Below are 8,780 nucleotides of genomic sequence, written 5' to 3' on the forward strand. Positions count from 1 at the left end.
TAACGGTGAGGACCCTGACGAGGACAGCGTAGGCCGTATAAGCCTCGGCCTCGAGTGGTCGCTGCCTGACGAGCCCGCGCTGTACAGCCCGGCGCGAGGTTCACCCTCGCCCGCACCTAATCTGTCATTTATTTTGTTTTGATAATAAATGGAGCCAACCTCCAAAAGTGAAACCTGTCCTGTGATTTTTAGTTTTTATACACTAAATTGTGTTTGTTGTCTTTACATTAGATTAATAATGTTTCATAATAATCTAGAATAGATATGGAATAAATAGCATTCAATACAAAATGAGTATCTCTCATATATTGAAATCGAGTTTTTATGTGAAAGATTTGCTTTGTTGTGAATTTTAGTCATATTACAAAATAATTTATTGAGGCGAAACATAAAATAACATTATAAACTGTCACTTCACCACGTGACAGCAGCAAGCAGGCTCCTGATTGGTTAACGCGGCGCGAATTGACGCAGAAGTTCAGATTTTTCAACTCAGACGCGAATTCGCGTCAAACGCGTGAATGCACAAAAAGCACTAATAAAATCATTCGCGCTTAACGCGCCAGACACGCGCCTTGACGCGCGAATGAGGCGTAATCGAGTCTATCGCGCTGCGCTCTACGCCTCATTCGCGCCGCAGGAATTTTTAACGCGCGTAACGTGTCTTTGCATTGACTTAACATTGAAATCACTTGCGCCTGACGCGCTATTCGCGTCAGGTGTGAACGCACCATTAGAAAAGTACCACGTTTTATTTTGTGTCACCATACTTGGTCGTGTAAGTACTCGTGTAACTGTATTTAACCCTCTGAGGTCTAAGGGCATTTTTTTCACTTTTTCTTCGATTTTACATATCTTATTAAATTCACCTTTTAAAGGCAATTACATAACATAATCCCATGTGTTTTATATCAAAATGTGCAGAGAAAACCCAGCTCTTTCACTGATGAGCTCACCACTTGTCCTAGAGCATTGTGTAAAGAGAGAGAGAGGGATAATTTAGCTCTAAAAGGTGAAAAATGTAAGTCCGATTTTTGAAATTCTTCAAATCTCTTGTGGAAACATACCATTACTCATGTGGATGAATTGTTTTGGCCCCTGATATGGGTTCCCCAAAGTCTTAGGGTCACAAAAGTAGTGTAATATATGAATAAAATAGTAGATAATGAATAATAATTGTCTAAAGAGACATTTTGAAAAATCGTTTTTTAGTACAAGTTTTGTCTGTGACTCTACCTTCAACAAATGTTAGAGGGACTGAGATAAAATAGGACTAAAATAACTTCCTACTACATATCAAGCTTTATGGGATGTGTGCAAATGAAAAAGTAGCATTACAACAGGTCTTTCTTTCAAGCAAATGTTTACTTTGTGAAAAAAGCTCACTACTAACAATATTCACAAAATGTACAAATTTTCATGTTTTCTTGTCTACGACATGTCAACTTTTCAACATTTTTTTTTAAAACCAAAGGTGAACTATATATTAGATATTAGAAATAGTGCTGGTTGATGCTGGGGGGGGGGGGGGTACGGGACCTCTTGGCTGGCCGGGTTGATGATGATGGTTGCTGTGTAAGGGCTGGTGGTGACCTGGTGACTTGGTGGCAGGCACAGGTGAGGCTGCCTGTGTTACACTGGGCCCTGGTAGCTGTGAATCCTCTCTGAAAAAAAACACAACAACAAATAAGTTAGGACTTGCATTATCAATTTGGCCAAAACATATTGATTCATCACTACAAGAGATAATGTTATTCAAATTGTGAATTGAAGTGAAAAAAATATTACATTAGTTATCAAAAGGAGACCACCAAGAACAGCCTACATGCCTACAACGTTACTATTTGTAAGTGTACCCCAGTTTTACACAAGAAAATAACTTTTACATAAAGTAAACACTTTGCTAAAGGCGCAGTCAATTTGTCAAAGTTCAGATACACAAAGCAGCACTGCGCATTTTAGCCAATATGGTCACAGTTAGTCTAGGACAAAGTGCACCATGCGAACAATGTTTTTATAAAATAAATACGCTTACCCGTCTTCAACTGGATCTCTTTTTGGTGATCATAATCCTCATCTTCATCAGAAGAAAATCCATCAGGCTCGGAAACTCGCCTTTCATCCTCGTCGCTGTTCTCCAAAACCGCCGCAAGTACTGTCAATGTCTTCGCCATTATCTTTCATCGTCTTCTTCTTTATGTTTTTGCCATGTTTTTTCGCGAACTTTTTTACTCTTTCTCTCTCCGTGTCAGCTTGTATTTTCCTCACTGTGAGGAGATGTGAGGAGATGGGAGGGGACTTAGGGATTTCAACTGCATCTATTGGTTGGTTTCACACAAAATGCAGACAGACAAGCTAGCCCACCAATCACGCAAGGCGAACGGTCATCTTGTCTTCCCTCTTGCTCTCTGTATGAGTTACGTACGATTTCGCGAGAATAAGGACGTTGAAGCTGAGAATCTATCGATTACGGCAAAATCAGAACCATTTATGTGTGCTGCACAATCGCGGAGATATTAATAGAAACATTTAGTAAACATCGAGTTGACGCGCCCGCGCGTCATCCGACCTCAGGGGGTTAAATAGGGAAAACGTGGAGGTGTTTGGTCGCTTCTAACTTCATCTCTGTTTGATCCCTAATGAATGAACTGGGCTAAGCTAAGTGCTAGCAAAGTGTCGCCGCACGATTGAGTGCACGCACTGAGATGAGAGAGGTATGCATCAACTCATCTTAGTTAAGGGAATAACATAGTTTAATATGAAAAAACGGTGGAGTGTTCCTTTAAAGAGAACTCGGTACGAAATATTTTTTTCTCTTCACGCAAAGCCAACACTAATAAGCTCAGAGCCTACGTTGCCCCCACAAATGTAGCAAACATCCAATGAATTCAAAGCCTCAAATTGTTTGTGTTTCCAATAACAGGTTTAAGACGCTGAGTGACATCAACTCAAACCACTTCCTGCTGTTTAACTGTGGGACTCGCTGGCTGTCGTTTTGGCTAGCCTTCCTGTCCGCTACTGTGACTCTAATGGTGGCACTGTTCGTAGTGCTCAGCCCCAATGAGGCCATAAACCCTTCTCTAAAGGGCCTGGCCTTATCTTACACGATACAGGTAACTCTCACAGCTAGACTAAGGGGCTGTTTACACCTGGCCACTTCATGCGTTTTCTCAGATCGGATAGCAAGAAAAGACCAGGTGTAAATGCCCTCCGAAACGCATTCGAGATGGATTTGAATCCGATCGCTCAAACCACTTCAGGAGGAGGTCTGAGACGCATTCCAGACGAAACTGGACAAGTGTAAATGCATCTGGTTGTTGAAACCACATATGTAAATTTTACTCCTCCCAAAAATGCTAAAAAAATAAACATGTGAGAGCGTGTTATATGCTATATGTAATGTTATAGCCAGATATGACGACGCTACTGGAACACGCTCAACTTTATTCACTAAGCCAATGTGCAAACTATCGCAAATCACAGTGAAAGTCTGAAAGTCTTAACACAATCATCATCATTAAAAGTAAAGAAACGAAATAATCTTACCAGGGATGTTGCCACTCTCTCTTATTGCGGTCTTTGATTTTGAAATTTTATCTGATGGTCAATAAAATTCAGCTCATTTCTGTTGCTTTCGGTGACGTGCACTCCATTAAATCTGCATATAGCGTGGGAAAAAATATAGAATTTATATCCATTTTGCAAAAGCACATTTATGTGACCAGGTGTAAATGGAATCGCTTTGATAAATCAGATAGCTATCCGATCTGAGAAAACATGAAGTGGCCAGGTGTAAACAGCCCCTAAAACAGTAGGCGAACAACTGAAGGATATCTGAGCACTTTGTGTTCATGCCGTTTCAGCTGACTGGAGTCCTTCAGTTTGTGGTGAGATTGTCCACTGAGCTGGAGGCGAAGTTCACCAGTGTAGAGAGAGTGCTGGAGTATATTACGGTAAGAGATGAACATTAGGTCAACCTTTGGGTCATCATGCATTCAAATTCAGTTTTGCCAGTAATATAGCAGATTGAATATAGTTTTAATGCATCACTGCTTCATTGTGTGCTGCAGAGTTGTGTATCAGAGGGTCCACGAAGTGTCAATGGTGCTCACGTCCCCGCCGGCTGGCCACAGGAGGGCGCCATTACCTTTAAAAACTACAGTATGAGATACAGGGACAACACACCCATGGTCCTCAGTAATCTCCAGGTTCATATTAATCCAGGGGAAAAGCTTGGCATTGTGGGACGTACTGGCTCTGGTGAGAGAGAACATGTTCTATTCAAAGCTTAATTTTATGTTATTAAATGTTATGAATCATTTCCTCTTATTGTTATAAGTTCAGATTGACGTAGTAATGCATAATGGATTAAATTAAGAGATGGGGAATCAATGTTAAAGTCGTCATTCTAAAGTATTCTTTAGCAAATGTGGCCACCATCATAAAAATGCATAAAGTAGCTAGTGCCTTTCAGTAACATCATGTAATATAAATGCATCTCATATAGTTTCGCTTATTGCCGCTCTCTTTCTGATTCAGGGAAGTCCTCTCTGGGCGTGGCGTTGTTCCGACTGGCAGAGCCGGCTGAGGGCACTATTCTGATAGATGATGTGGACATCTGCAAGCTGGGCCTGAAAGATCTTCGCAGCCAACTGTCCGTCATCCCACAGGATCCTGTACTCTTCATCGGCACTGTCAGGTGACCTCTCACTGACCACTTTTTTATTCACAAAAAGCACTTCCTCAAGCAGTCTTATTCATTGAATTGACCTGAACTGAAATAAGGCAACATTCATTGTGTGATATCGAAAAATAAAATGTCAATTATCCTTGATACTCATAACCTCAATCTGTGTACATTTTGTGTATTGTATTCTTGTACATGTAATGTGCAGAATGTGATTTACTGTGTGTAGGTATAACCTGGACCCGTTTAACAACTACAAAGATGAGGAGCTCTGGCTGGCGTTAGAAAAGACCTTCATGAAGGACACGGTAAAGACTCACTCTACACAAGGCCCGCAAGCAATACTGGATATAGTTTTGATTATGTTTCAAGTACGTACTTCTCTAGATCTTGTGTCAGAGGGCTTCTCCAAATATGTTCCTCATTTTTCAAATAGTAGAACACAGCCTGAATGCTCACTCTTTTTCAGACTTGATCAACATTACCTGTTTAAGTAATGATGCACTTCTTTCACTGTATATGATCAAGTTCAGGTGATCAGTGGGGTGCCATAGTTTCATTATTTCAACACTCATGGTTTCTACTAGGAGCAGCTCAAACATCATAAAGTTAATCTAGCCTTTTATGTGAGGATATCATTTATTGAGAGAGCAAAAAAGAAAGAAACACACAATATAAGAGTGTGTAGTAAAAGTAATAAGTTACTGTGAGCTGCACTATAGTGGTGAAACACTAGACGTAACATCTGCTTAAATTCTTCTCCGTACCTTTCACACTTTGGTCCACGGTAACATAAAAAAGAAAGGAGAAACAGTAATTGAATATAATGGTCATATAAAATAAACACTCAAGCATTCAGGTGTTATCCGCACTTCTCTTTCTCTCTCTTGCAGATTGCTAAGTTGCCAGAGAAGTTACACTCTCCAGTAGTGGAGAGCGGCAGCTCATATGTATGGCCAGAGCACTGCTCCGTAAGTCCAAAGTAAGACTACAAAACACACACCAGAATCTAGGGATGCACCGATCCGATACTGCCATTTTTGCCGGATCGGGTATCGGTCAGACGAGGCCGATCCAAATCCAATATTGTGCGTATACTATTCGGTGTTATTGTTAAGCCCCACAAAAGGCACACGAACATTATAAAGCACCATAGGTTTTCGTGCACAATATTATAAGTGTTCTGAAGCAATTATATAGTATAATGTGAGATAGAAAATAATATTTAAGTCGTTAAATTCAAAATCACGTAAACGTTTCCCTCAGCTGCGGCTGTCAATCATTTAGCATTCAAACAGCGCGACGCATTCGGTTACGACAGTTAACACAATGAAACTCTCTCCAAGATGATTCAATGTTACTATTATACTTGATCTGTAGATAAAGGTCTATGGTTTTGCATAAAAGTTTGTTTTCAAAGGGAATATTCCCCACGATCAACGTCAATGCTGTCATGTTTGCGCGAATCATTTCACACACCAGACTGCTATATAAAGGAGGGTCAGTAAAGCTGGTTTTGCTAAGAAGCTGCTCCTGAAAAAAGGATCAGTACCAACTATTCGTGTTCCTGCTGCACCTCCAGAAGAAGTGAAGTGAGTGTAACGTTTTATTAACCTTTATATTAATCTTGTATTAATATTTGCAAATCGCTTGCTGAACGCTTCACGATGAATCCCTGGTTTACACTTAGGGTACATTACGGCATGTTTTCTATGTACGACGTTCTCAATATAATTCATAATATCACGTTTATAATGAACAACGCGTTATGGTTATTGTGTTATTGTGTTACAAACGGTGTCCACACAGAACAGAGGGGCGGGGTGAGCAAAGCTCATTATCATTTAAAGACACATGCACTTGAACGGAGTGCTGAAAACAGAGCTGTTTTTGACCAGGTAAAATGAGTGTTTTCTTACAATACTAATGAGAATTTTTAATTAAAGTATATTACAAACTTTTAATTTAGACCCTAAAGAATCATATTAGCTTGTACAAAAATGACATTATATGACCCCTTTAAAACAGTTAAAAGGAAATGCTGAATAGACTATTGTATAGATAGATACTGTATAATACACTACGCATCAATATGTATTTTCTTTGTGCTTTAAACTTTTCAATGCGGACTCGATGCGCTGCGCGCTGTGACTCATGTTGCTTCAAGCGCATCATTCTGCGCTCGGGATGCGCATAAGCGCTGTGTGCCGCACTGGAGCCTTTCATATCATAATACAGGGACGCAATGAAAGATTATTAATAGCCGTTCTTGTCCTGTCCTATCTATCATTGCTACCTCATTAAACAGCTCTGCTATACATTTAAAAAATGTCTCAATTTTATTCAAAATTATATAAAATAATTGATATTTTTGATTTTTGTTATCTTGTTTTTTATGAATGTATTTTACAATAATACAAAGAGCAATGTGTAAAGTTTTACCAGATTTAGTGTTACACTTATTGTCTCTAATTTGTTCCCCACTAAACGTTTTTTTTTTTTTTTTTTCACAAACTGTTCAGATTTTATACAATTATTGTGCACTTGTGATTTTTCTAGACTAAATTTTACTGCTGAATTATCCACTAATCTAGTTTATAACAGCATTTATGTCAGATTATGATCATATATTTTTTTGTTGTTGTTTGTTTTTCTTTTTTTTAGTTCTTATTATCAGTTCAACACAGAGTTATACAAATTCTACTTGATTAAAAAAAGAATTGCGCTAGTATCGCTATCGGATCGGTATCGGTCGATACTCAGAATTTTTGGTATCGGATCGGATCGATTCTGAAAAAAAATGGTATCGGTGCATCCCTACCAGAATCCCTTGCTCTTAACAGGGTCTGATAAAGTCGTGTTCATAGATCATTCTATTGGATGAGGCGACGGCGTCTATAGACTCCGAGACTGACAGCATGATCCAGCGCACCATCAGAGAGGGTTTCCAACACTGCACAGTGCTCACAATCGCCCACAGGATTAACACCGTGTTGGAGAGTGACCGCATACTCGTCATGGAGCAGGGCAAGGTAATCCACTACTTTTTAATATATAAATTGACATTACATTCAACTAAATACAGTAGCCTACATTACTGTCTGATAGCATTATTGAAGACCTCTATTCCCCTTGTGTAGCAACGCATAAGCTATTTTCTGTGATGTTGTGGGCACTTCCGATTCATTTGCAGCTAATAACCGGAAGAATAACAGAATGCTGTAAATGGTAAAATGATTATGATTATAAATTAAAATAATATTATGACAAATATCAGTTTGCTATGGAAGCTTGTTTACGCCACTGAATAATAAATAAATAATAATAATTGCGACTTTTTATCTCACAATTCTGACTTTATTTCTCACAATTGCGATATATCAAGTCAGAATTGTGAGAAATAAAGTCGCAATTCTGAGAAATAAAGTTGCAATTGCGAGATATAAAGTCAGAATTGCATGATATAAAGTCGCAATTGCGTGTTATAAAGTCAGAATTGTGAGATATAAAGTTGCAATTGCGTGTTATAAAGTCAGAATTGTGAGATATAAACTATTCTGAGGTAAAAAAAAAAGGTCGTTTTATATCTGACAATTCTGAGAAAAGATGTCAGAATTGCGAGATATAAAACTGCAATTATGTGTTATAAAGTCCGAATTGCGTGATATAAAGTCGCAATTGCGAGAAAAAGTCAGAATTCTGACTTTATAAGACGCAATTGCGACTTTATTTCACACAATTCTGACTTTATATCTCACAATTCTGAGAAATAAAGTCAGAATTGCGAGATTTAAACTCGCAATTGTGAGATAAAAAGTCGCAATGATCTTTTAAAATGTTTTATTTAGTGGCGGAAACAAGCTTCCATAGTTTGCAGCATAACAGGCAGTTTTTGTACAGCAGCTAAACTAAATGGAAGTGGATGAGAACGGAAAGCCTCGACACAATCGCTCTTGCATTAAGAGTGAGGTGAACATAAGCCCTGTTGTGTTTTCTCCAGGTGGTGGAGTTTGACCCACCGCAGGACCTGATACAGAGGCCGGACTCTCGGTTTGCCTCTCTTCTAGCAGCAGCTAATCGAGCCAACTCGTGA

At 39.0% G+C, this 8,780-nt stretch overlaps 1 pseudogene across 1 annotated transcript in view; it reads left to right on the plus strand.

The window, feature by feature from the left end:
• The window catches only part of LOC307156310 (ATP-binding cassette sub-family C member 12-like), a 31,726-nt pseudogene extending 22,946 nt beyond the window's left edge, over nucleotides 1-8,780 (plus strand). The window contains exons 18-25 of the transcript in view: nucleotides 2,924-3,113; nucleotides 3,864-3,953; nucleotides 4,071-4,260; nucleotides 4,540-4,699; nucleotides 4,917-4,995; nucleotides 5,581-5,669; nucleotides 7,555-7,719; nucleotides 8,688-8,780. The product of the transcript in view is annotated as an ATP-binding cassette sub-family C member 12-like (transcript). The remainder of the gene's footprint in view (nucleotides 1-2,923; nucleotides 3,114-3,863; nucleotides 3,954-4,070; nucleotides 4,261-4,539; nucleotides 4,700-4,916; nucleotides 4,996-5,580; nucleotides 5,670-7,554; nucleotides 7,720-8,687) is intronic.

The sequence above is a fragment of the Squalius cephalus genome (assembly GCF_949319135.1).
Source record: "Squalius cephalus genome assembly, chromosome: 3".
Taxonomy (NCBI): Eukaryota; Metazoa; Chordata; class Actinopteri; order Cypriniformes; family Leuciscidae; genus Squalius; species Squalius cephalus.